Raw genomic sequence first — 26913 nt, 5'->3', positions numbered from 1 at the left:
TGTCTGAACCACTAACCAACGAGCCATTAGCCAGCTAACAGACCTAGGGCTTTCCTCTCCGGCCCTGCTTGTTTCTGGGACCCTTCTCGCAGGCTGAGTCATCGGAATGCCACATGGGCAGCCAGCCTTTTGAGGGTGAGGAAGTGTATTTCCAGGCAAGTCATCCTGTACACTAATAACTAGCAACAAGGAGAACCACCCAGGAAAGTGTAGCTTCCCTCTGTCCTACTCTGTTGCTTTTCCAGTGCGGGTGGGGTTTTCCCTCTTTCCCCAGCCTTTGAAGGAAAATGAATGTTGGAGAATTTCTCTGCATGCAGTCAATGGCACAGACCAAGTTCTAGGCAGTCCCTCAGTCCAGATGCCTGAGATGCGTTACCCTGGTCTCAGCTTCTTCACCAGACTCCCTCTTTCTCTAAGGACCTGGGCCTTAGTCAGTTCCCTCTGGTTGCACATGTTTGACTTTTTCATAAGTTCCAACCCATCCTCCTCTGTCTTCCTTTGTTACAAGGCTTCTGTCCCGGAGCCCCCTTATTTGGGTCTGTTGTAAATGTGTGTTGTAAAAAGGACTCATGTTTACTCAAGATCGCTCTGCCTTTTTTTTTCCCTAGAAAGGAAAGTTGCTGTCATCAGAAAAGCCAGCAACCTGGGGCAAAGGTAGACTCAGGTCCTTAGGCCAACTCTGGAGATTCTGCTCAGCCATGACAGTTTTTAAAGGGCGAAAGGGGAAAGAATCTCAATGACTCATCCAAAAGGAGGGTGGGCTCTGTGTCCTTCTCCACTGTGCCACTGTGTGCACACTGGCTGTGTGTTACTACACTACCCAAGTGATCTGCCTGCAGCCTTGCTAAGGGAGCTGTTGGAGCTAGAGAGCTAATATCATTTCTTAACTACTTAATTTTAATGCTTATGCTTTAGTCTAGGAAAAAGAATCAACAGGTTAGACAAGGCAGGCGTGGGGTAACTCAGTGGTAAAGAATCTGCTTGCCAGTGCAGGTGTTGTGGGTTTGATCCCTGGTCTAGGAATATCCCCTGGAGTAGGAAATGGCAACCCACTCCAGTATTCTTGCCTGGAGAATCCCATGGACAGAGGAGCCTGGCAGGCTACAGTCTATGAGGTTGCTAAGAGTCTGACATGATTGAGCACACATGTGAGGGGCCTATTCAGGAAAGCATAAGTCAGGAGTTACGTTAGCTTGCCTGGTGATCTCATTCCTATAATTAGATTCTTTTAAGGTGAGAGGGGAACGGAAATGGGCCAACAGGAAAGGGGCAAAAGAGCCGCTTTCACAACCTGCCTCAAACCAGAATTCTTGGACCATGCTCTCCGGCAGGTGGCCTGTGGGCCCTGCTCTCTGCTCAGGTTCTTGTCTGTGGGAGTGGTGTCCATGCCTTCTGGATTCAGGGCACCAGATTAGGGGAGCACTTATAGAGACAGGTGTCCTGAATAAAGTGGCACTGGCAAGCACGCTTCATTTTGACACAGCGGTTCCAGGTGAATCTGTACAGGTAGAAAATAAGCTACGGGCTTCTCAGCTGATGTTGACAGAGCAGTGGGCATTCTTCTTCTGGGGGCTGAACTGCCCATGTAACCTGTCCTCGGGACCTAGTTTTTCCTTATGGTGCTTGGTGTTCATGCAGACATTGAGAAGCTCCATCCTGGGCCAGGCTACCTGGATGGCAGCCGCCCATACCAGAAGGCACCGCAGCTGCGTTGTCTTCCAGGCCATGCTTGTGCCTGAGAGAAGAGTTGTGGTCAGAGGAGCAAGGAATGTGAGAATGCGGGAGGAGACAGCTTGGCTTTTGGACCAAATGTCAGATTTCATCATGAGAGAAAAATCAGAGCTTTGCACATAGAAACAGTTTTATTCACCAAGTTTAAGATAGAGGAGGAAGATGTATTTTTGTCTTGTTTTTGCTTTTCTTTTTAAAAAAGTTTTATTTATTTTATTGAAGAATAGTTGATTTGCAAGGTTGTAGTAGTTTCAGGTATACGGCCAAGTTGTTCATATACATGTGTATATATGTGTGTGTGTGTGTATACACGTATGCATGTATATGTATTCTTTTTCAAATTCTTTTCCCTTATAAGTTATTACCAGATACTGAGAATAGTTCCCTGTGCCATACAGTTAGGTGGTCTTGATTATCTATTTTATGTATAGTGGTGTGTATATGTTAATCCCAAGCTCCTAATTTATCCCTCCCCCCAACCTTTCACCTTTGATAACCATAAGTTTGTTTTCAACATCTATGGGTATATTGTAAACAAGTTCACCAGCATCATTTTTTAGATTCTACATGTAAGTGTTATCATATGGTATTTGTCTTCCACTTTATAACTGAGTTCACTTAGTATGATAATCTCTAGGTCCATCCATGTTTTAACGTACTGTGGGTTAGCAAGCAGGGGTGGTAGGAGCATAGATAAAGGTTAAGTTGTGAACTCTCCCCCCAAAAAAAGAGTAGAAATTTATGCTTGTGAGACACAAGTGACCAGTGCTAAGTTATATGAAAGATCGTGGAAGTACTGATATAATGCAAAAGACTTCAGCCTCGAAGGAAGTGGGTCTCAGAGGAAAACACTTAGGTAGATGGGAGAATGCACGTTATTCTAAGTACAGTGTGGAGAAGGCAAGGTGACAGGACAAGGAGGGAAGCCAACTAGCCAGATAGACAAGGTTATGCGAGAAGTAAAGAGGAATGGGTAAGATGAATTCTTGGAAACTGCAAACAGTTTGGCCCTTAAAGGGCTTCAGGGTAGGAGCAGCATGTTTGAAAAGATTAGTCAGGTAGTATTAATGACTTTTAAAAAGAAAAGAATGAAAAAACATGAAGGTTTGGTGCTACATAGAAAGTTAGTGCAGGAACCCACTGATAAAAGAGATGGAACAGAAAGAAGTGGAAAGGAGAATGGCATTGAAACATGTATAATATAATATATGAAACAAGTCGCCAGTCCAGGTTCGATGCACGATACTGGATGCTTGGGGCTGGTGCAGTGGGACGACCCAGAGGGATGGTATGAGGAGGGAGGAGGGTTCAGGATGGGGAACACATGTATACCTGTGGTGGATTCATTTCGATATATGGCAAAACCAATACAATATTGTAAAGTTAAAAAATAAAATTAAAGAAAAAAAGAGAGAAAAGGATCCTACCTCAGAGAAACACAAGTTTCTGAAGAGAGAGGACAAAGACAAAGAGAAGTAGTTTAATGGTTAAAAGAAAAAATTTGTTGTAGTTTGGATTCTAATCTGGCTTTGGCATTTAAAACCAGATGAATTATGTTGGGCCAGCTATTTCGCATCTCTCTGCCTAGATTCCTTGTCTGCAAAATGGGGATAAGAATAGTATCATGCAAGGTAATTGTGAAGGACTTTTAAAGTGCTTTACATGTATTAGGGCTTTACCAACCTGATAGCTCGGTTGGTAAAGAATCTGCCTGCAATGCAGGAGACCCTGGTTTGATCCCTGGGTTAGGAAGATCCCCTGGGGAAGGGAAAGGCTACCCACTCCAGTATTCTGGCCTGGAGAATCCCACAGACTGTATAGCCCATGGGGTCACAAAGAGTCGGGTACTGCTTAGCCACTTTACTCACTTTACCATCCATGTTGCCGCCACGTGTCATTATTTCATTCTTTTTATAGCTGAGTAGTATTCCACTGTATATTACCACATCTTCTTTATCCGTTCATCTGTCAATGGACGCTTAGGTTGTTTCTATGTCCTGACTATCATAAATAGTGCTGCTATGAACATCAGGATTCACGTATCTTTTCCAATTAGAGTTTTCTCCAGATATATGCCCAGGAGTGGCATCACTGGATTGTATGGTAGCTCTCTAAAGAATGTATTTTTAATTGAGTATTTTTAATAAGAGCTTTAAAAAGATACTCTAACCACTGCCTATAATTTGTAATCACCACTGTAGATGAATAATTGAAAGGAGAAAAGCTCTTTAGAAGCAGAAAATGAATCACAGCCGTGTACTTTGCCTTGCTCATACATGTGGTTCTTAGGTTGTTGGCTGTTTTCTTTCTTAGATTTCAGAGTAGAAACTTTTCTTGCTCCTTTTGCAGGAAGACTTCGAGTAGATGAGCTGGAAGACTGGGAGAGCTGAGACAGGAAGATTTTGAGGTCATTCTCCATCTGAAGCTATGATTTAAACATCAGCATTACGGTCAGTATTTAGAGAGAAATAGAACCATTCTGAGGTTATATACACATCATTGGTTTTGCCTGAAATTCTGAGAATATGATAAAGGACGTTGTGAGGGGTGAGTTTGTTTCAATCACATTCAACAAAGCAGAGCTCTGAGAAAAGTAAAGGTATCTCAGTGATAAGTTGTGGGACCACAAACATCCAGGGGGAGAACCATTCTGACACAGTAGCCGTGTGTTCCAGTGTGTAAAAGAAAAGCCAAGTTTAATATATTGGAGTTTCCTTTTTGAACTGGGCTGTGGACATGACAAAGCTTTTATGGACTCTGAGTTAGACTTTTAGTGTGTGTGTATTTTTTTTTTTTTAAGTCTTTATTTTTTTAAGTCTTTATTGAATTAGTTGCAATATTGCTTCCGTTTAATGGTTTGTTTCTTTGGCCTTGAGGCATGTGGATCTTAGCTGCCCAACCAGGGTTTGAACCTGCACCCCCTGCGTTGGAAGGCAAAGTCCCAACCACTGGACCACCAGCAAAGTCCCTGAGTTAAGACTCTGTAGAGGAAGGTGGGGCCAGGCATTGCAAGGGCAACAGAAGCATCTTTCTGGGGACTGTGCTGTCTGTCCTGTTGCTCTGGGGCAGGATTTCTCAAAATGTGTTCCATAGAACACACTTCTCTAAGCTATTAACGCACTGAGGACAGGGCCGTGAAGATGGGTCTGTGCTACAGTGAGTTTGAAAAACATTCAATAACCTTCCTTCCTAAAGAGTCTCAGAAATGGTTGAGTCTTGTGACTCTCCATGGGCGTGTGGTTGGCAAGGCTCACCGGAGTCCCGTGGAGCTCTTACTCGGCATCCTAAGTCCAGTGTTTATGTGTTCATTAAGTATGTTTTAACACCTGCCACGTCCATGTTAGATGCTAAAAATACAGCAGTAAATGAGATCAGCAGGGCTCGTGTATAGGTAGCAAGATAAGAAGTAAATAAGAGCAATTATTTTTTTCCTCTTTTTAAAAAAATTTTTTTAATTGGAGTATAGTTGCTTTACAATGTTGTGTTCATTTCTGCTGTGCAGCAAAGTGAATCAGTTATAGGTATACATATATTCCCTCTTTTTTGGATTTCCTTCCCATTTAGGTCATCATAGAACATTAAGTAGAGCTCCCTGGGCTATATAGTAGGTTCTCCTTAGTTACCTATTTTATATATAGTATAAATATAATAGTGTATATATGTCGGTCCCAGTCTCCCAATTCATTCCACCACTCCTTCCCCCCTTGGTGTCTGTACATTTGTTCCGTACATCTGTGTCTCTATTTCTGCTTTGCAAATGGGTTCATCTGTACCATTTTTTAGATTCCACACATATGTGTTAATATAGCAGATGTTTAAGAGAATGGTCTCAGGAGTGAGGGGCCTGGGTTTGAATCCTAAGTACGCCACTTACAAACCGCATGACCTTGAACAAGACACTTAACCTCTCTTTCAATGTTGACATCTATAAAATGGTGATAATAGCATCTACCTAGTGAGGTTGTTGTGAGGATTAAAATGATGAATCCATGCTGGCAAATACTAAACCTTATGCAAGTGTGATCACAATGAAGGATAATGGCTGAGTGTGTTGACACGTGTGTGACACGTGTCTGGGGAGGAGGCGGTGGTGGAGTGGGGACTTGGAATAGGGCGGTCCAGCTCTGCCTTGAAGCAGAGACCTGTAAAGAGGAGCAGCATTGAGCCGTGGAGACGGTACAGGGAGCGAACACAGAGGGAACACAGCTGCACACGGGCCTGTCTCATGCACAGGTAGAAGGGATGAGGCAGAGGGTGAGAAGGTTAGATAGCATTACAGATTCAGTGGACACGAATTTGGGCAAACTCCAGGAGACAGTGGAGGACAGAGGAGCCCGCCTGGCATGCTGCAGTCTACGGGACTGCAAAGAGTCAGACACGACTTAGCAAACGAACAACAACAACGACGACAGTGGTCTCATGCAGAGAAATCTGGACGTGTGTTGTGCATACTAATTTGGTTCACAAATTTTAACACCTCTTTAAGATTAAATAAACAACAACAAACTAGACTCAAAGCAGACTTCTTCAACCTAAAAAGAGCACCTGTGAGAACCCCACAGCTAACTTCATACTTAATTGTAAAGGACTGAAATCTTTCCACCTAAGATCTAGATCAGCTTCAGAAAAGTTGTGGGATACAAGAGCATTATGTCTAATGGAACAATGTAGATGCCTTAATTTTAAAATGCTTTATTGCTAAAAAATACCATCATCGAAGCCTTTAGCAAGTCATTATCATTTTGCAATAGTAACATGAAAGGTCACTGATCACAGATCACAATAACAAATATAATAATGAAAAAGTTTGAGATACTGCAAGAATTACCAAAATGTGGCACAGAGACATTGTGAGCAAATGCGGTTGGAAAAATGGTTCTGATAGACTTGCTCAACAAAGGGTTGCCACAAACCTTCACTTAGCATTAAAAAAAAACGCAGTATCTGCAAAGTGCAGAAAAGTAAAGCACAATAGAACAAGGTGTGCCTGTACTTAGGAATAAATGTAATTAAAGAAATATAAAACATGCTCATAAAGCTACAAAATATTGAACAAAATTTAAAGTCCCAAATAAATGGAAAAAATTCCCATGTCCACAGATCAGAAGACTTGCTATTATTAAAACAACAATACTCCCTAAATTGATCTATAGATTCAATGCTGCTGCTGCTAAGTCGCCTCAGTCGTGTCCGACTCTGTGCGACCCCATACACGGCAGCCCACCAGGCTCCCCCGTCCCTGGGATTCTCCAGGCAAGAACACTGGAGTGGGTTGCCATTTCCTTCTCCAATGCATGAAAGTGAAAAGTGAAAGTGAAGTTGCTCAGTCGCGTACGACTCTTGGCGACCCCATGCAGCCCACCAGGCTCCTCCATCCATGGGATTTTCCAGGCAAGAGTACTAGAGTGGGGTGCCAATGCAGTCTCTATCAAAATCTCAGATGAGTTCTTGCAGAAATCAGCAAACTGATCCTAAAATTCATAGAGAAATTTAAGAGACCCAGAATAGCTAAAGCAATCTTGAAAAAAAAGCAGAATTAGAAGACTCACCCTTCCTGATTTCAAGACTTAATACAAAGCTGCAGTACTCAAGACAGTGGTTCTGGCATAAGGATAGACATATTAATTTTTGGAATAGAATTGATAGACTAGAAATAAACTCCTACATTTATGGTAATTTATTTTTGACAGACATGCCAAGACAATTCATTGGCAGATAGTGTCTTCAACAAATAGTCTAGGACAACTGAATATCAACACACAATAGAATGATGTTGGATTCTACCTTACACTGTGTATAAAAATTATCTCAAAATGAATCAAATTTTTACATGTAAGACCTAAAACTACATCCTTCTTAGAAGACAACAGGAGTGTTAATCTTCATGACCTTGGGCTAGGCAATTAATTTTTTAAGACATAACACCAAAAGATAAGTGACAAAAGGAAAATGGGTAAGTTGGATTTCAACCAAATTAAAAACTTTGGGGATTAAAAGACACTCTCGAGAGTGAAGAAACCTACTGAATGAGAGAAAATACTTGCAAATCATATAACCTAATGACATACTTGTATCTAGAATATATAAGAACTCTTAACAATTCAAGAATAAAAAGATAACCTACATCAAAAATGGGCAACTATCTGAAACAGGCAAAGATATATAAATGGCCAATAAGCACATGAGAAAACTTTCAATATCACCAGCCATCTCAGAAATATAAATTGAAACCAAAAGGAGATACTGCTTCCTACCCTCTATGAAAGATGGAAAGTAACAAGTGTTGGTGAGGACATGGAGAAATTAGAACTCTCATACATGGCTGGTAGGAATGCAGAATCTTTCCCAAGCAGCTGCTTTGGAAAGCAGTTTGGCAGTTCCTAACATAGTTAAACATAGATTTTACCTTATGACCCAGCATATCCACTCCTAGGTATACGCCCAATAGAAATGAAAGCATATTTCTATATAAAAACATAGTGTTATTTTTAAAATTTTATTGAAGTATAGTTGATTTATAGTGTTTGGTTAATTTCTTCTATAAAGCAAAAAGATTTAGTTATATATACTTTTTTATATTCTTTTCCATTATGGTTTATCACAAGATATTAAATATAGTTCCCTGTGCTATACAGTAGGACCCTATTGTTTGTCCATCCTATATATAATAGTTTGCATCTTATAGCAGTATTATACACAAGTGCCAAAGAATGAAAATAATCCAAATGTCCATTAACTGATGAACAAACAAAATGTTGTTTATTCATATGATAGGATGCTATTTGATTATAAAGAGGAATGGAGTACTGATACATCCTATGACAAAGATGAATATTGCAAATATACTCACTGAAAGAAACCAGACACAAATGACTGTGTATTATGTGATTCCATATATATGAAGTTTCCAGAACAGGCAAATCTATAGAGACATAAAATAGATTAATGGCCGCTCAAGACTGGATTATTGTAGGGGAAATTGAGAGTGACTGCTGATGGGTATGTGGTTTCCTTTGGGGGTGATGAAAATGTCTAAAACTGATTTGATAATGGTTGTACAGCTCCACGAATATACTAAAAACCATTGACTAGTACACTTTAAACTGGTGAATTGTATGGTGTGTGAATTATATATCAATAAAGCTGTTGTGTATAAGAAAAAATGTTTCCTGGAGGTACAGCTGTCAACACTGGTGATAGCTGAGATTTGGGGAGTGAGGACTAGGAGGGCAGAAAGCATGACTCCCAAATCCTGGCAGCTTCTGAGGAGAGGAAAGACTAGGGGAAGGAGGGTTTTCTTTGTTTTTCTTTTTGGGTTTGTTTGTTCATGAGGAAGGCCAGCTTTGAGACTTGAGATTTCTGTTTTGGACATATAAAGTGAGGTGCCTGTCGAATATCCCAAAGAGGTATTAAGTAGATGGTTGAACATGATGCCAGAACTCTGAGGAGCAACTCTGACTATAGATGGGATTTAGGTAACAGGTAAATTCATCTGAAAGGATGACAACACAAAGAGTTTGTTAATGAGGCTCAGGGTCGGATGGGGTAGAGGAGAGGCAGCCAGCCAGGGAGGCAGGAAGTGGGAGGGGGCGGGGTCCTTGAGCCCAGGTGACCAGGATGATGGTAGTTCAGAGCTGGGGACCCCAGACCAGAGTGGATTGAGAAGGTGTGTGCAGAAAAGCAGTGAGGCAGCTGTTTCTAGAAATTCTGATGAGCCACACTCTGGGGGAAATTGCTCCTGGATCATTTCCTGCTTGGCTGAAACACCGAGTGCTGGTCGGGTTTGAGGTCATCTCTTCCATGGGGCAAACTCTTATGGGTGTAATTCCTGTATCTGAGACACTGCCCGTTGTAGGTAGAGGTGACGCAGGAGGGTGGTGCTGGGCTGGAGTCCAGAGAAGGGTCCTCAGACTTTGTACTCTTTGTCCTCTGATGATTTTGATTTTCTTTTATTATTTTGATTGGGAGAAAGCTGAGAGAAGGATTTTACTGACATAATTTTTTTTGAAGTTTAGGTTGAATTGTTTAAAAGATTTTTTATTTGAGCTGGAGAAGGTGTGGAGAAAAGGGAACCCCTCCATCACTGTTCGTGGGAATGTAAATCAGTACAGTCACTTTGAAAAGCAGTGTGAAAGTTCCTTAAAAAACTAAAAGTAGAGCAACTGAGCAACAACAAGAGCTACTAGATGATTGAACACTCCAATTTCTGGGCATATATCTGGAAAAGACAAAAACTCTCCTGTGAAAAGATACATGCATCCCGTTGTTCATAGCAGCACTACTTACAATTTGCCAAGACATGAAAGCAACCTAAAAGGTCATCGACAGATGAATGGTTAAAGAAGATGTGGTCCATATATACAACAGAATAGTATTCTGCCGTAAAAAAGAAGGAAATATTGCTATTTGTAGCAACATGGATGGCCCTAGAGAATATCATATTAAGTGAAGTAAGTCAGAGAAAGACAAATATCATATGATATCACTTATATGTGGAATCTAAAAAAATGATACAAAGGAACTTATTTGCAAAGAGAAAGACTCACAGACAAAGAAAACAAACTTATGGTTACCAAAGGGGAAAAGTGGGTTGGATAAATTGTGAATTAGAGATTAACAGGTACAAACGACTATATATAAAATAGATAACCAACAAGGCTCTGCTTTATAGCACAGGAAACGATATTCAATATCTTAAAATAACCTATAATGGAAAAGAATCTGAAAAAGAATAGATATATGTATATGCATAAGTGAATCACTTTGCTGTAACGAGAAACTAACCTAACATGGTAAATCAACTGTACTTCAATAAAAAATTAAGAAAGTTAAAAACAAATAATCTTCATTTGAAATCAGATTAAAAAGAAAAGACATCCTACAAGCTTTTGTTAATAGAGGCCATGTAGGTCTTTTTAGAGCAAAGTCCTGGCTGTGCCTACATCACTGCGTCACAGCTCTTCAGACATGAGTAGATCCCAACTTTGGGGCTCCCAAGACTACAGCTGATCCTGAAGTGAGGTGGGGGGGAACAGGGTGATTTTCTCAAAAGGTGCACCTAGGAACGCCTGAGTTTGGTGCAGTTTCATAAGCCTATTTATAGGAATGCCACAGGGGCAGCTGGACTTTTGAGGGTGAAGAATGAGTGCATTTCCAGGCAGGTCATCCTTGTACACAAATCACTAGCAGCTAGAAAGCCTCAGAGGTGTATGAACTGTGGGCCTTACCATTTGCATCAGTGCATTCTTTCCCCAGTGCTGCTTTATTCATTTAGATTGTGTGAAAGCAACTGTTTAAGACACATGGTCCTTCAAGTAACAACCTTCTCTTGAGAACTTGGACTATTCCTTAGGCTGTTAAGCACTTTGGATATTTTGGGCAAACATCATGTCTTGAGACCATGATTAAAGACTGTGCATTTTGGATGAGCCCAAGTGGTGTTTGTTTTCTCTTTTACAAGGAGTGTGTGTGTGTGTGTGCGCGCGCGCGTGCGTGCGTGTGTGCACAGCCCTGCACACTTTGGTAAGTCGGATTTTTAAAGTTGTATCTGACTTCTCTCAGCTCACATTTCTGCCTTTTCTTATATGGAATGTAAGTGGCTGATCATAAAACCTTAGTTTTAAAACCCAGTGTTTCCTAACTGGCTTGGCATGATATGGGAAAACACACTGGTTTTTCAAGCTCTGCTAAAAGCCTTCTTTAAGGATTTTTTCCTTGTATGTGTGGTTTGAAAACTTATTTTGATGTGGTTATTGTTGTTTGGTTGTATTTCCTTGTGCATGTAGAGGGCGTGCAGTTTAGGGATTTTGAGGGAAGAAAATCAGGGTTACTTTCATGAAAACAATCTTCTTCTGAAAGAAGCATCTTTGTTCTCAAGCACAGATCCACAGGGTTTTTATTTATTTATTTTTAAATTTTATTTTATTTTTAAACTTTACATAATTGTATTAGTTTTTAATTATTATGAGAAATCACTATCAGGAGTTTGCCCTACTTGAGGAAATCACCAGTTTCAAAGAAACCATGAGTCCAGAATCTGTTTTTTTTTTTCAGCTGTCCTCTGCCCTGGGTTTAGAGATCTCTACTAACTTCCACTTATGGGACAATTAGTGTCTGGTTATCTGGAAGGAATCATTTGAACCTTAACCTGTCATTTTGCCTACAAGGCCGGGCTAAAGGGCACTGTTGATTATCCTGATCTTAAAAGAGCGAGAGAAGATGGTCAGAAGAGAAAGTCTTGGTGTGCTCTGCTACCGCGGTCCCTGAGAACAGTCTGCCCTGGTCCCCCATCATGCTCAGGTCTCAAGGTTAGTGTCCAGGCATCTTGTAATCATTTGCAGGGGATCAGACTGCATTTAGCAGGTGCTACAGACAGCATTTCAGATCCATCCATGGAGGAAAACTGATTCCATTTTCTCTGCGCAAGGGTGGGTCTGTGCAAATAACTTTGTTTCTCAAAATCGTCTTGTTTGCCTTGGGCTGCAGCCAGACCTCTCATGTGAGTGGTGTGTGCTGTGTCACAGACCTCAGCCCGGGAGCCTGAACTTTGCTTTGTCCATCAGATCGAGGCGGTGGGGTGTGTATGAAGCCGGTGGCTGGCCCTTGGGAGACTCCAGGGGGCCCAAAAAAAAAACCAAAAAGGATGTTCGTGAACCTGTGTAGACAGAACCTTTGGGCAGATTTCTCTGAGGTTTGGGACTCTAGGTAACAGGAAGAGAGGAGAAGCCAGGTAAGCACTTTAGGATTTTCTGAGATTACTCCATTTGGCTGCATTTAGAAGCCTCGTTAGCATTTCACAGGCTGGTAGGGGCCTTGTGCTCTTTTCTTGGTGGGGTTGGGGTGTGTGGGTATGTTTGTGTATGTTTGGTGAGGGGAGTGGTCTCTGCTTTTTGAATGTTGATAATGTACTTAGGTTCGGGCATTTTAGCTAACAAGGCCACTAGTTTGACTGTTTAAGTAAAAACTAGGGTTCTTTAAAAAAAAAAACAAAAAACTGCTGTCCTACTACCAAAAACCTAGTACTGTCTGGCTTTCTCTGCAGGAAAAATAAACAAGTCCGTAAAAATCCTTCAGGCATCATTCTTTGTGATCTTTTATTCAATCCAATTTATGATGAATGTCTTATTTCAAATAAAACTTACCATCAAGCAGGAAACAGTAACTGTGGAAGAATATAAATACACTTTTGGACCAGGACTACCTTACCTGGTCCCAGATACACACAAACATACACAGAGACACACACACACAGAGACAGACACACACACATGCCCTCATAGACACACACAGAGACAGAGACACGCATGCACACAGACATATCTACACCCTACTTGTAGTCTGATTTAAAAACAGTAGGTAGCAAGCGTCTTGAAGGGCAAACAGAAGGTACTATATAATCAAGTAAGCGGTTGAATCGAAATTGGAACAAGTCTGGACTTTTCACTTTCATTTGGATACTATTACTAACTCTCTCTGCCGGGTTTAGGCTTTTCAAACATTCTTTGGCCCTGGGAGGGAGTTGTATAACCATAAAACTGGAGAATCCTGGCCCTAGAATAAATGTTCCTTTAAAAACCCCAAGGACAGAAAATTGAACACAGCTGTGTAAGAGAAAAAGTAGGGGGGAAAAAAAGAAAGTGGAGGGATGGTTCAGGGCTGCGGGCGCCCTGACCAAGGTTCCCAGGGTGTTGGGGCTGCGGTTTCTGGGTGGAAGCTGGGAGCTCCAGTGTTCTTTCTGAAAGTTTCAGGACAAGGTCAGGACCTTCCTTCAGCGAGGTAGGTTCCTGTGACGTGGTGCAGAGTGCATCCTGGTTGGTGGCTTGTCTTGTCCTGGGCATAGTCTTTTGTTTTCCCTGGAGACCATTGGGGTTTCCGGTCACTTGCTGAGAAGCCATTATTCTGCAAACCTCCCAGTTTCTACTTAAAATTAAACCTCAGAGCCTAAGCAGTTGACACTGGAATTAGAAGATAAGACGAGAGTTTTGAGCCCCAGGTTGCAGCTCCTCTGGCCCCTCAGTCACAGAATTTTCCAAACAACGATGAGACTTCCAGCGTGTGCCCTTGGGATGAACACCATGCTGTCGCCTCTGATGTTTGCTGGGTGGGTCTGCTTGTTTGGTTTGTAGACCCCAGGAAGCCATGGCTGTGGACCCCAGCCTCTGTGCAGCCTGGGATTAATCACTTAGCTCTTTGTCAGACCGTGTAATGATGATTCATGCGTCTTCCTCTACAAGATTAGATTACTGTAATTTTCATATCCTGGACTTCCCACTGGGGATTTGAATTAATACTTGTTGGTATAGAAAGCAGGATCGTGTTTCTAGGGAGAAAAAGGCCAAGCTTGCCCACTTGGCCATCAGCAGAAAATATTTAGGGAGGGCCCAGTTAGGAGTGTGACTCGGGAAAGCAATCCTATCTTCAGGGCTCACCATGCAATTAGCTTACAAAAAGGCCTGCAGACCAGGCCTCCCGGTGCAGGGAGTCCAGGTGCCATGGATTTGCATAAGTGATGCTAAAAGATCAGAATGCACTGAGGCCTTTGCCAGGAAGCCCTGCAGGGAAATCAGGCCTCATCTAATAAGGAAACTCTTCCCCAAAGATTTTGGAATGTGGAGAGGAGGTGAACTAATTCAGACTTGTGAAACTGTCTTGCTGAAGCGAGCAGGACTGTAATCACAGACCAGAGACTGTGGGTGGAGCAGTGAGGGGTAACGAAAAAGCTTTTTTACTTTATAAAAAACTCTGTCTGGTACTTTCCCTGTAAAATAGACATTATTCATCCCTTTCCTCCAACAAACATTTATTGAGCTTTTACTGTGTCTTGAAAGTGAAAGTCACTCAGTTACATCCAACTCTTTGTGACCCCATGGACTAGTCCATGGAATTCTCCAGGCCAGAATACTGGAGTAGGTAGCCTTTCCCTTTTCCAGGGGATCTTCCCAACCTAGGGATTGAACCCAGGTCTCCCGCATTGCAGGAGGATTCTTTACTAGCCAGGCACTGTTTTTTCATACTGTCCATGGGGTTCTCAAGGCAAGAATACTGAAGTGGTTTGCCATTCAGTTGGTGATGGACAGAGAAGCCTGGTGCGTTGCAGTCCATGGGGGTCACAAAGAGTCGGACCTGACTGAGTGACTGGAGTGAGTGAGGCACTGTTCTGGGGTACCAGAAATGAAATCGTCTACACAGCAGACAAAAATCTCTGTCCTGGTGGAATTCACATTCCCAGGGCACCGAGGTGGGAATGTGGGTCATGCTAAGGACTTGGGAGAACCTGGAAGAATTCCTAAATAAGAATCATCCTTTGAGGATGTATCTGCCAACATGTTTCTCCTCTCCTCGCTCTGATACGGTGTGTGCATTCCATCCCACAGATGAGGTTACCAGACATTTCTAGTAGAGCCTCCAAAGGGAGTTTTCCCCATGCATGCTACTAAGGAGTCCACGCTGGTATAACAAGTCCAGCAGATGACTTTGGGGTCTTTGAGGGGATCGTCTGCTCTAGACCAAGTCCCTATTTGAGGGAGCTGAAGTGTGATCCAAGGTTTTTATCTTTATTTCCTGTCTTGCTGTCTCATAAATACTTCTCACTCCTGAACGCCTGGTGCTGACCCACTTGATCTGTCCTTGGATCCCTTTCCACCATCTGTATTACACTATTTTCTTTCTCATAATTCTTTCCGGTTTTCTCTGGTGACTATGAGACAGTGCTTTGCCTCAGAGTCACAGAATCTCAGGTTTTTAGAACCAAACCGGACCTTGGGGTCAACCTAGACCAGCAATTCTCTGGCCTCTGGACTGAGACCAAGTTGTCACCTGAGGCTGTGAAATGAGAACGATCAGAAAGTGAATTCTGTTTCAGAACTTAATCAGTGGATCTCCATATTGTTTCCTTATTTTCTTTTCTTGAAACTTTTCAGTTTTTATCATCGTCCACCTACCCCAGAAATTCCTCCTTCTGAACTCGCATGCACCCCCAAGCCCCGCCCAGCCCTGCCCCCACGTTGCCTGCGTGGTTGGCCCCAACCCCGCACCCTGTTCTCCCACGCTTAGACATCCGGACAGCGCCCTCCTCCTCAGCGCTGTCACCTCAGCCCCCAAATCACCCGTGTCTGCGTTCCCCTTAGGGTAGGAAGTCTCCACCGCTTGTGCTGCCAGGATCTCCAGTGGGAGCCACAGACACACTTGAAGCTACAATGCGTAGTGGTTCAGCTTTATAGAATTATTGTGCTGTGGTTCTGCTTTATTACAGGTTTATTAGGCTTCTGTGGGTTGGCCCAAGTGCGCAGCCATCACTTAGAGTTGTGTTTCTGGAGGAGAAGGAGAAGGATCCTGCGACGGAAACCCAGCGGTGGGCAGAGCGCACGACTGTGCCCCCTCCTGGGCTGCGTGGGGTCTGGGGTGTGCAGAGGCCGGGGGACGTGGTTCAGAGCCAGCAGCCCTGGTGCTGTGTGTCCTCGGTGCGTCTCTGGGGTCTGGGTGTTGCTCCCGGTTCTCCTCTGTAACCTGGTGCAGAGATGGACTCTTAAACGGCACCCCAAGGAGGACCACAGGGACTTCGTGTTTCATGCAGAAATCAGGGCTGTCCATTCTCTCCTGTTGTTCGGAGTCAGCCAAGGAAACCGGCCCCTGCCCCCACCGCCGCCCCGTTTTTTGATTTTTGATTTTGTATTGGAATATAGCCGATTAACAACGTTGTGATTGTTTCAGGTGAACAGCGAAGGGACTCAGCCGTACAAACACATGTATCCATTCTTCCCCAAACTCCCATCCAGGCTGCCCCATAACATTGAGCACACTTCCCTGTGCTGTACTGTAGGTTCTTGTTGGTTATCTGTTTTAAATATGCTGTGTGTTCATGTCCATCCCAAACTCCCTCACTCTCCCTTTCCCACATCCCTCCCACTGGCAACCATAAGTTTGTTCTCTAAGTCTGTGAGTCTCTTTCTGTTTTGTCAGTAAGTTCATCTGTTTACTTCTTTTTAGACTTCACATATAAGGGATGTCATACGATATTTCTCAAGGAACCCCTTTTGGTGCTACGCTTTGTGATGTCAGCCCCCTCATGGAAAGGAAAGAGCCTCTGGGTCTTCTCCCATGTGCAAGCGCCTCCCTGCACTGCTGTATCACATCCCTCTGAGCCAGTGTCCCCACTTTAGAAGCCACCTCTGCATTTCTGCCACGTGATGAATAGACAGCAATCCCATACGTTTAAATCTATAGCAGCCGAAATAGAGTAGGTCACACTCTGTACATCTCTGATTACTCTCAAGACTCTGAATGCGGTGTCCAGGAATGCAATGCTGGTCCAGCCCTGTGAGAGGCTGTGTGCCCACAGCCAGGACTCATAAAACATGGGCCAGGCCTCCCCCTCTCCCAGCAAACTCACATTTCATCTGGACCATGAACCCAGCAGTTCTGCTCCTGCTGCGCATTGCTCCACACCCATAGTTCTTGAAGCCGCAGCCTGGGAGAGAGGGCTTGGCTTGCTCATCTGGTGTTCCAAGCCAGTGACCTACACATGACCTTGGAGCTCGAAATATTGTCCTCCAAACCAGTGAAGCTCTCTCTAAGCTTTGAGAGGGAGAGAGAGACAGACAGACATTGATTGATTGATTTAGACTAACTGGGAGAGGGTGCTTTATTGGTTGAAAAATACTGTTAACCAAAAAAAAAAAACCCTTTTTGCTTTTTTAAAATCTACCCACAGTAAAATTTATTTGTACATGGTCCAGGCAGCCCAAGCTCAGAGTCATGGGGGTGTATTAGTGTAGGTGTTAAGAGATGACGAGGTATGTTTTGGTCTTTACTCACAGATGTTGAAATCCCAAGTTTATGGAGAAAAAGAAAGTGATTCCAAGTCTGGTTCCCAAGTTATATGAAGAAAAAGAAAGTAATTCCAAGGCTGGTCCCATCATAGCAGAAATGAGGACAGACTTCAGACCCTGGTGCTTAGTGTTTTCAGCCCCTGGAAAGGAGCAGCTTAAGCAAATGCTTCTCTTGATAGCTCAAGTTCATCGCCATTTAGAAAGCAGAATTTTGCCGAAGGCAGGAGCAGTCAGGCGGAGAACTTTGTTTTGCTTTCTGCGCACTGACAGTTCTGGCTGAAATTCTGAGGTCCTCCTCTCTTCAGAAATAGGTGCTTCATGGAGGGAAAACTGGACAGTGAGGCTCCTACCCAAAAGCCTGTGAGCTGGCTCCACCTACTTCGTTCCTGCCTATAAAGTGAGGAGCCACTTTGTCCCTCTTGTCAGTTTCTAACTCCAGAGGGGTAGTCAGTGTCGATTGGTTACTCCTGGAAAAAAAAGAGGGGCACGTTGCTGAATTAAAATTAGAAAGAGACCTAAAGGCATGTCACAGACATTTATTATGTGTAGGGAGTGACGGACATTGCTGAATTCCATGGATGCAGAGACAGATGGGGCCCCTGCCCTTTGGACACGAACAGTCTAGAGGCTGGAATTCACAGAGCACGTTAGGAAGGGCTCATCGAGAAGTACAGTCAGCTGAGCCTTGAAGGATAATGAGGGATTTTCTAAGTGACAAGGAAGGGAAGGCCTTCTGAGACCAGCCTGGATCCAGCAGCCTCAGTCAGTGTGGTTTCTGGTGGTCACCTGTGGGGTGGACGGGTGCTGGGACGTACGACTGAAGAGGTGGGAGGGGGCGAGTCACAGTAGGGACTTTGGAATTACCCACCAGGCCAGCCAGTCTCAACCCCGTTTGTCACCAGCACACGGATGTTGTATGCACGTGTCACAGGATGCTGGATGTATCCAAATGTGAAGTTGGTCATAAAATGAGACGTGGCAGTCCTTTCAAATCACACAGCTATCAGCCACACATCCATCAAAGTAAGTCACCGCAGATCTTGGTCCATGAGATCATCTCTGTTGTTGCTGTTCAGTCGCTCAGTTGTATCTGACTCTTTGTGACCCCATGGACTGCAGCGTGCCAGGCTTCCCTGTCCTTCACTATCTCCCGAGTTTGCTCAAACTCATGTTCCTTGAGTTGGTGATGCCATCCAACCATCTCATCCTCTGTTACTCCCTTTTCCTCTTGCCCTCAATCTTTCCCAGCATCAGGGTCTTTTTCCAATGAGTAGGCTCTTTGCCATCAGGTGGCCAAAGGATTGGATCAGCATCAGTCCTTCCAGTGTATATTCAGGGTTGATTTCCTTTAGGATTGACTGGTTTGATCTCTGTGCAGTCCAGGGGACTCTCAAGAGTCTTCTTGTGAGTCAAGTGCAATTGCCCCAGGATTCGTGTGTAACCTGATCCCTTTCCCCTCCTCCTGATGAATATCTACAGGAGGGTGAAAGTGAGTCTTTTGTCGGGACATGCTTACGTTTACTCTTCAAGAACCGCTAATTCACAGAACTTGTCACATGAGCCTCCATCCAGGAGAAGTAAGGAGAAGTAACTGGCTGCCCAGGGAGACACTAGGAGCCAAGTCCATGCTGAGAACTGCTGGTGAGCGAGTTGGGAGATTTCCCCTAAGAGTGATGCAGTCAGTCAGCCTGCTTAAAACACATTCTGGAAGGAGTGAAGAGGATGAGTTTGAGGAGGGAAACGCAGCTGGAGGCTCTTGCAGTAGTTCTGACAAGAGGCAGTTGAGAGAAGGGATGAGGAAGTAGAAGCAGGGAGGAAGGCTGAGCTCCTGGCCGCAGGATGTGGTCTTGGCTGGAAGGGATGGTCCGGTGCTGAGGCTGTGATAGCCAGGAAAGCAGGAGCCAGGGTCATGATGGGAGGGGAGGAGCATAGCCTCATTTGTCTCCTGTCTCATATCCTGGTTTTCTGAACTCCAGGATATCAGCGCCATCTGGAATTCTGCTGAGGGGGTTACAGAACTCACTCTGGGAGAAACAGAGATTTGGTGGCTGTGGAAATGGGCAGAGGATGTCAGATGCCGTATAGAGGCCAGGTCCAGCAGGAGGGCCCATGGTTGGGGGAGCAGTTTCTGGGATGTGGAGGGAGCTGGAATCCCATTGTAAACCTGATGGGGGAGGGACTGGGGTTGGGTCGGGGAGGAGACAGTGGTTGTGGAAGATGAGTGATGAGGAAGGGAGAAATAAGGTGTGCACTGGCTTGAAGGTAGAGGTGGGCTGGAGGAACTTGGGGGGCTGGAGATGAGAGAAGGAGGAGCATGGATATTCCTGGGCTCGGGCAGCCCTCGTTCAATGAACTGAAGACAAGCTGCTTCTTATACCTGTATTACGTGGCTTCCCCAGAGCTGATCCTTTCTAACACACAAGTCCAGCACAAGTTAGTTTGGCTCTCAGGAGGGTCATTCAGGGCGTTTGGATCTAAGTTTCACGTTCTGGCATCTGAGAGGATAAAGAGCACTGAAGGACCCTCAGATGTCCTGTCCCACCATGCAGAAGGCTAGATTTTGATCTTGTCCTTTTATTTTCAAGAATGATACCTCCAAGACTATAGAATTCTTGACTCTAAAAACCTATTTTCTGTGTTTGTAGTGGGATGAAAGTTTGACATGGCCAGGTCACCTCCTTCTCTGAAGAGTTTTCTTGTTTGTCCATGGTTGATCAGGTTTTGAAAATCATGTTGAGCAATGGATTGAACTGCTGAAAATGAAGGGGAGGGATCCTGTTGTTTATTAGATAGGCCCCAGGAATTAGAGATGCTCTTTTCAGTATCCAGACAACCTGCCATATGAACATGCTCAGTTGGAAAGCAATGCTTTCCATTTCTTCTGTATGAAATATTTTACCTAGGGCTATGACTTTCCATCTTGTAAGGGAAAAGAAACATTTCCTATTTGAATTTCTTAGGGTGGCATTGATGACAGGCAAATCCACTTAGATTTACTCAGAGTACAATTATGGTCAGTGACCCAGTTATAAATGGGTTGCATTTGGAAGTTTCATTTGAAGTAGGTTTTTAGAAAATGTGTAGACTTTTAATTTTGAGATAATAGATTCAGATGTGCTTATAAGAATTACTACAGAGAGCGAGAGCGAGCGCTGTGTACTTTTGACCCATTCTCCCCCAGTGGTAACATCTGGCAAAACTGTAAAGAAAATAAGATCATCACCAGGGTAGTGGGTTTGATGCAGTTGGTAGGACAGGGGAAGAACTGTTCATGCTGTCCTCACAGCCCTGTCACCCAGCCCTAGCCTCTGCTACATCCTCCATGTCTGCACAGTTAGCTTTCAGGGAATGTTGTAGAAATACAACCATACAGCGTCCAAACTTTGGGGATCAGCATTCTTTCACTCAGCACAATTCCCTGGATATTCTTCCAGGTTGCTGCAGATATCAGTAGATTGTTCCATTTTATTTCTGAGCAGACTTCCATGGTATGGCCACACCAAATTTTTATTTAGCTGTTCATCCATCAAAGACATCTGGCTCGTTTCCAGGTTTTGTCTATTGTGAATAAAGCTACGACGAACATTTGTATTCAGGATTTTTATGAAAATAAGTTTCCATTTCTCTGGAATAGATGTTCAGGAGTGCAGTTGCCGGGCCATATGGCAGTTTGGTCTGGCAGCTTTAGTTTTCGAAGAAACTGCCAAACTGTTTCGCAGAGTAGCTGCGCCATTTTATATCCCCATCAGCGATGTGTGGTCGAGTTTCTCCTTGCCAGCGCTTGGTGTAGTCAGTTTTTTTTTTTTAATGTTTGCCATTCTAATAGATGTGTAGGAATATCTCATTGTTTTAATTTGCATTTCTTGAATGGCTAATGGCGTTGCACATCTTTTCGTGTTCAACGTGAACTTTGCCATCTGTCTTTCATCTTCTTGGTGAAATGCCTCACTGTACCTTTTGCCCATTTTCTAATTGGACTGATTGGGGTTTTTTCTTTTCTTTTCTTTTTTTTGCTGTTGATTTTGAGAGTTCTTCCTGTGTTCTCCTTTTTCAGATATGTAACCACAAATATTTTCTCCCATTCCCTAGCATGTCTTTTCATCCTTTTAATGTGATCTTCTGAAAAAGCAGAAGTTTTGCATTTTGATGAATCTAATTCATCAGTTTTCACTTTTATGAGTTGTGTTTTTTTTAAAACTTTGGTTTATATCCTTTTTACAAATTTTATTTATTTTCATTCTGGCTGCCCTGGGTCTTTGTTTCTGCACGCGGGCTTTCTCTAGTTGCAGTGAGCCGGAGCTGCTCTCTGGCTGTGGTGCTTGGGCTTCCCATGTGCTGGCTTCTCTTGTTGCAGAGCATGGGCTCCAGAGCGTGGGCTCAGTAGTTGTGGCACATGGTACTGGACCAGGGATGAAACCTGTGGTTCTTAACCACTGGACCACCAGGGAGGTCCAGGTCTAAGACACTGAGTGTTTTTGTGTTGAAAACAAGAACTCATCTAGATCCTGAAGATTTTCTCCTGTTTTTTTTTTTTTACCCCTAATGCTTCACTTTGGCCAATTTTTATATAAGGTGTGAGGATTAGATGTAAGAGGTTTTTTTGTTTGTTTATTTTGGTCTATGTCTGTCCATTTGCTCCAGAACCATTTATTGAAATGGTGTCTTGTGTCAAAAATTAGGTATATTTGGGTGGTCTATTTCAGGATTCTTTATTCTAATCCATTATTATAGCTTTTTAGTAAGGCTTAATATGGGATAGATTACTCTCACTTAATTCTTTTTTTTCAAGATTGTTTTAGCTACACTAAGGCCTGGCTCTCTTCCTATAAATTTTAGAATAGGCCTATCTTTTTCTAACAAAAATTCTCCCTGGCATGTTGATAGGAATTGCATTAAATCTAGAGATCATTTTAGGGGAGAACTGACTACTTTACTATGTTGACTCTTCCAACCCATGAACAGAGTGTATGTGTATTTGTTTATTTAGGTCTCCTTGGTTGTATTTTATCAGCATTTTAAATTTTTCAGCATACAGAATCTGTATATGTTAAGTTTGTATCAAAATATTTTTTGTCATGATTGTAAAAGCATTGTTTTAATTTTGGTTTCCACATGTTCATTATTATTATAAAATAGTTTCCATAGAATGTAGTTTCTCTTAAGACCAATGTCATGTAGTCATAGTTTTTAGCCCACAAAAGCCAGATTAAAAGTCATGCTAAAGCTTATATAATGAAGTTACTAGTAAGAATTATAGACTACCATATGGTTATTATAATTCTAGTATTAAATAATAGCAAATGAGAAATTATTATCAAATATCTTGGAGAGGTCTAAGTCTAGTTCTTATATTAATTTATAAAATGTGATGTTCGCTTTTCTTCATGGGTGTATCATTAAATCTGCTGCCATGTATGTCAGTTCTGATACTGTCATAGTTTGGGAGAGAAATGTGTATGACAAGAGTTTCCTAATTTCAGGATGCAGTCAGAAAAAAAAAAAAAGGAAAGTATTTAAACACATTGCACAGGTAGAATTAACTGGACTTTGAACAAAGATAAAAAGCATGTATAAAAGATGCACTTGAGAAGAATTAATCTATTAGACTCCAATGCATTAAGCTAGGCCAATTCTGTTGCAGCAGGGAACAATAACCTCAGAGGCTCCAAAAGTTAGATGTTTATTTTGTGGGAGTGAACATGTTTTGGGAAAAAAGCCTGCATCGTTGTGGTAGTAGTGATTCATTGTCTCCTCTTTTCTTAAAAGAAAGACCTCAGTAGTTAATTATTTCACCTAAGTTTTTGTTTTTACCCTGCTTGCTCCAGAAGGAGTTTAAAGCAGCATTTATAAATATATAAAACAAAGTCAAATAAAATTAAAAAGGGTAAAAAGCAAAATTGGTTGAAAGGAAAATAAAGTAAGGCCCCATGGGGATGGAGATTAGGAAGGAGGAGTCATGCTGTGAAGTTTTGTTTGTCATCTTGAGGTAATTAAAAAATTTGGTTTGGACAAAGCGTCTTTAACCCTTGTGCAAAACAGTCACGAAGCCGGTGTTTAATCATTACAGCTGCCCAGGGTATCTGCCTTCTTTCCTGACCACAGGACTGTCTGTTTAGAAAGAGGCATTGTCCTGCAGGGTTAATGACTAACCGGAATTCAGGTCCTGCTCTGGGAGCCTCTGCTGACGGGTGCAGCTGGAGGGTCAGAGAACTAGCAGCCAGGTGCCTGCCCCTGAGCAGCACAGAATTCTGAGTTCTATGCTTTATGCTGAAGTTAGAATGAACAATTAAGACATTCTGTTAATCTTCCCAATGGCAAGGACACCCACAGTTGTAAGTATTTTTATAAGCAAGGTTATAATATTAGTTTGAATACCTGAAAAAACATAAATAGCCTTTTAAGAAGTGGTTGTGCTAAACAGTTCTTTTTTTTTTCGCCCCTTGGTTAAGTTTCTTCTGGTCTTTGAGTGAGCTGAAAAACCTGAGCTCCATCTGAAGCGAGATCCATCCATCCATGGTCTTTGGTTTTAAGACAAAACATTTGTATTGTTTTAGAGAAATTACTTCCAGGGCAATTCTTTCTTCTGATGACTCATTTTCTATCGGAAATTTCTCTTTTTGGAAGTGGGGAGAAACCCACAGATGTCCGCACCACTTGTAAACTTGTAGAGAGACGTGTGCCTTTATGGCATACTGTTTATACATGTATGTGTATGTTACTTTCTGAATGTTGGTGTCTGAGCTTTATCCGTGGTTATGTGTTCTTTTATAATCCGAAGACTAGCATTTGAAAACCATTTGCCTCTTCAGTTCTGTATGGTTGTAGCCTGTTGAGATGGCTGTTGCATTTTTAGTTTCTCTGTAAAACAAGCTGGAAGACACTGTGACAGTTCTCGTTGCTCTTGAGGTTGCCACTGGCCAGGCCTGCTGCAACAGCTGATGGGCCCCTCTGAGTTTCAGGAGCTATTTCTGGTAGATGAGCTGAGATCAAGGCTCTCCCAGTTCAGGCCATAAAAGGCCCGTCCCGTGTGGAATTGCTCCACTGCTTCTGACAGCGTCCTCAGAGGCTGAAGTGTCCTCAGGTTTTACTTGGATTTACCCAGGAATGGATGGCCATACCAAGGCCAGATTGCGGAAGTTCAGCGTCAAGGACAGCAGGGGACCGACAGCTTCAAAAAGAAGACACTTGTTGATAATACTTTGGCGATCTTTTTTCAGAGAAACTTTTGGGATGTAGCCTTCACCTGTTTTATTGCATTTGGCACCCAAACGCCATTTGGAAAGCACCGTTCTAAATTTATCCTCTTCTGAATCATCACTTCTGATAGATGCCGTTGCCTTGTTTGCGTTGTGGTGTTTGATTTTGTACAGTGTTCCTTGGGCTAACTTTTGGTATTTTGCTTTTTGTTTAGAATTTGAAAGTAGCATTCTTTGAAAGGAGACGCACAGAGAATACTTGAGGACAACCAAAGCCGAATTAGAGGATATACGTGTTTTATTTTTTTTTAATTAGAAAAATAAGGAATTACAGTGTGATTTTTCCCCCCTTTAACTTAGAGGAACAAGGATTGTACAGAAATTTGAAGTAAGTGAAAACCCTTCCTATAAATCTAAATGCAGTTGCTTTTTTTTTTTTTTTAAGTATCATTTGTCTGAGCATGCTTCCGAAGGATTTGTAGATGTCAAACACTGGAATGTTCCTGCCAGTATGTGCTAGTTGTTGCATACTTCTGTAGGTACCCTTGGGCATGTTTTTTGGTTTCGGAATGATTGGGTTTTGTTTTTTTTTTTTAAAGCAAAATAACTAACTTTATGGTGACAGAAAGGTTGATACTAACAATTCAGCCTACAGTCTAGAAGGTAGTCCTGTAGAAACGTTAACCACTTGAAGCCTTGGAATTAATAGCATATTCACAATACACAGTACTTCAATCATTGTATCACATGTATGGAGGTGGAGTTCAGAAGGTCAGGTTTTACTTCTTTCCTATTATTAATCCACGTGGAAATATTAGGTTGGCCAAAAAGTTCGGGTTTTTCCGTAACATGGAAAAACCCAAACGAACTTTGTGGCCAACCCAATATAAATCATCAGTGTTCCTTTTGTATGGTCTTTATGTTGAGGGTTCTTTACCTTGGTACTCTGATTCTTTACGTTTAATTTACAGAACTTCTGATGTTTCAGAGGTTTTTATTTATTTAAAAAAAAAATTCTCACTCTAGTTTCTAGGTTTGGGGCTGTATTTCATTTTTTTTTGTTTTCCAAGAAAATAATGCCATATCATTCTTGTAAAGCTCTAGAGACAACTGTGGTCTGTTTGTAATTTAGCTTGGTGATTTGCTTGTGCTGAAAAAAAAAAGGGTTTCTTTTTTTGTTTTCATTTCTTTATTTTAAAGATGGTTTCTTTATACTGTATCAGATGGACCAGTAGGGGCAGTAATTATTTTTATCAGGTAGAAAAACAGAATATTTATAGAGATGAGCCTCATCGGTGAATACTGCCATGGTTCTCAATCAGACTGAGTGCCGCAACCCTGGCGGCTTTTGGAAATGCTTGAGGGTGATTCTGGTTTTCATAATAACTGTGGCTGGCGTTTGAGGGGATGTGGCTACAACTGTAAATGCCCCTAATGGGGGACAGTCCCACGTGGTAAGGTAAAGCATGGCCCTGGCCAAAATGCTGGCGGTATCCCTGCTGAGGAAGACTGCAGGGTCTCGGTGATCCTCCCGATCCCAGGGCGAAGCAGGATAAACTAGGTGCACTGGGGCTGCCTCTGTTCACCAGCCCAGGAGAGCTCTTGGGAAGCCAAGTAGTGGGTGTCCTGCCAAGAGTAATCATCCTTGTCTGTCCTCTGAGAAGGTGACACAGGTGGGCACAGAGAGGCGGTTTGCGCGTCTTGTTTCCTCCTGGACAATTTTCATCATCCCCCAAGGAAATGCTAACTCTGGAGCCACAAGGATACTATTCAAAGCAGCATTCAGTCAAAGCGCCCAGCTTATGGCTCTTGTACTCAGTGCACACAGATAGCTCTGCTGGTACTTTTAGGACATCTTGTTTCTTGGTAGCCACTGTAAGATTTTTGAATTTCCATTCGGAATGAAAAGCTTTGTCAACACCTAAGGTCATTTACAGCTTTACAGTTCAGAAACTGTATCCAAAGAAGATATCTGTTGGCCAAGAGAGCAGCAGTGTTCAGGGTCAGAGGCTGCATGGAAAGCTGTGGGAGCGACCATCGCATGCAGCTCTTCGTTGCCAGGAGTATTAATACACTAGTCTGGGGGCTGCCCTGTGACCAGGCGAATTCCCTGATCTGGAACTTTCCTCCAGTCTTTAACTCTGAGCTGGAAGCTGCAT

The 26913-nt window shown here is 42.8% G+C and overlaps 1 protein-coding gene across 8 annotated transcripts in view; it reads left to right on the top strand.

Annotated features, from left to right (window-relative positions):
• Window positions 1-26913, top strand: part of SVIL (supervillin) — a 256176-nt gene that overhangs the window by 61858 nt on the left and 167405 nt on the right. For 6 of the 8 annotated variants that reach the window (XM_059892375.1, XM_059892378.1, XM_025000292.2 and 3 more), the window contains one exon: window positions 4081-4181. The exons of 1 other annotated variant lie outside the window; for it this stretch is intronic. The gene's annotated coding sequence lies outside the window, so the exon portion shown is untranslated. Of the gene's footprint in view, window positions 1-4080; window positions 4182-24598; window positions 25143-26913 lie in introns of those variants that run through there. One more of the 8 variants, XM_059892377.1, reaches the window with a different exon arrangement.

The sequence above is a fragment of the Bos taurus genome, chromosome 13 (assembly GCF_002263795.3).
Source record: "Bos taurus isolate L1 Dominette 01449 registration number 42190680 breed Hereford chromosome 13, ARS-UCD2.0, whole genome shotgun sequence".
Lineage (NCBI taxonomy): Eukaryota > Metazoa > Chordata > Mammalia > Artiodactyla > Bovidae > Bos > Bos taurus.
This window is presented reverse-complemented; position numbering and strand designations above follow the sequence as displayed.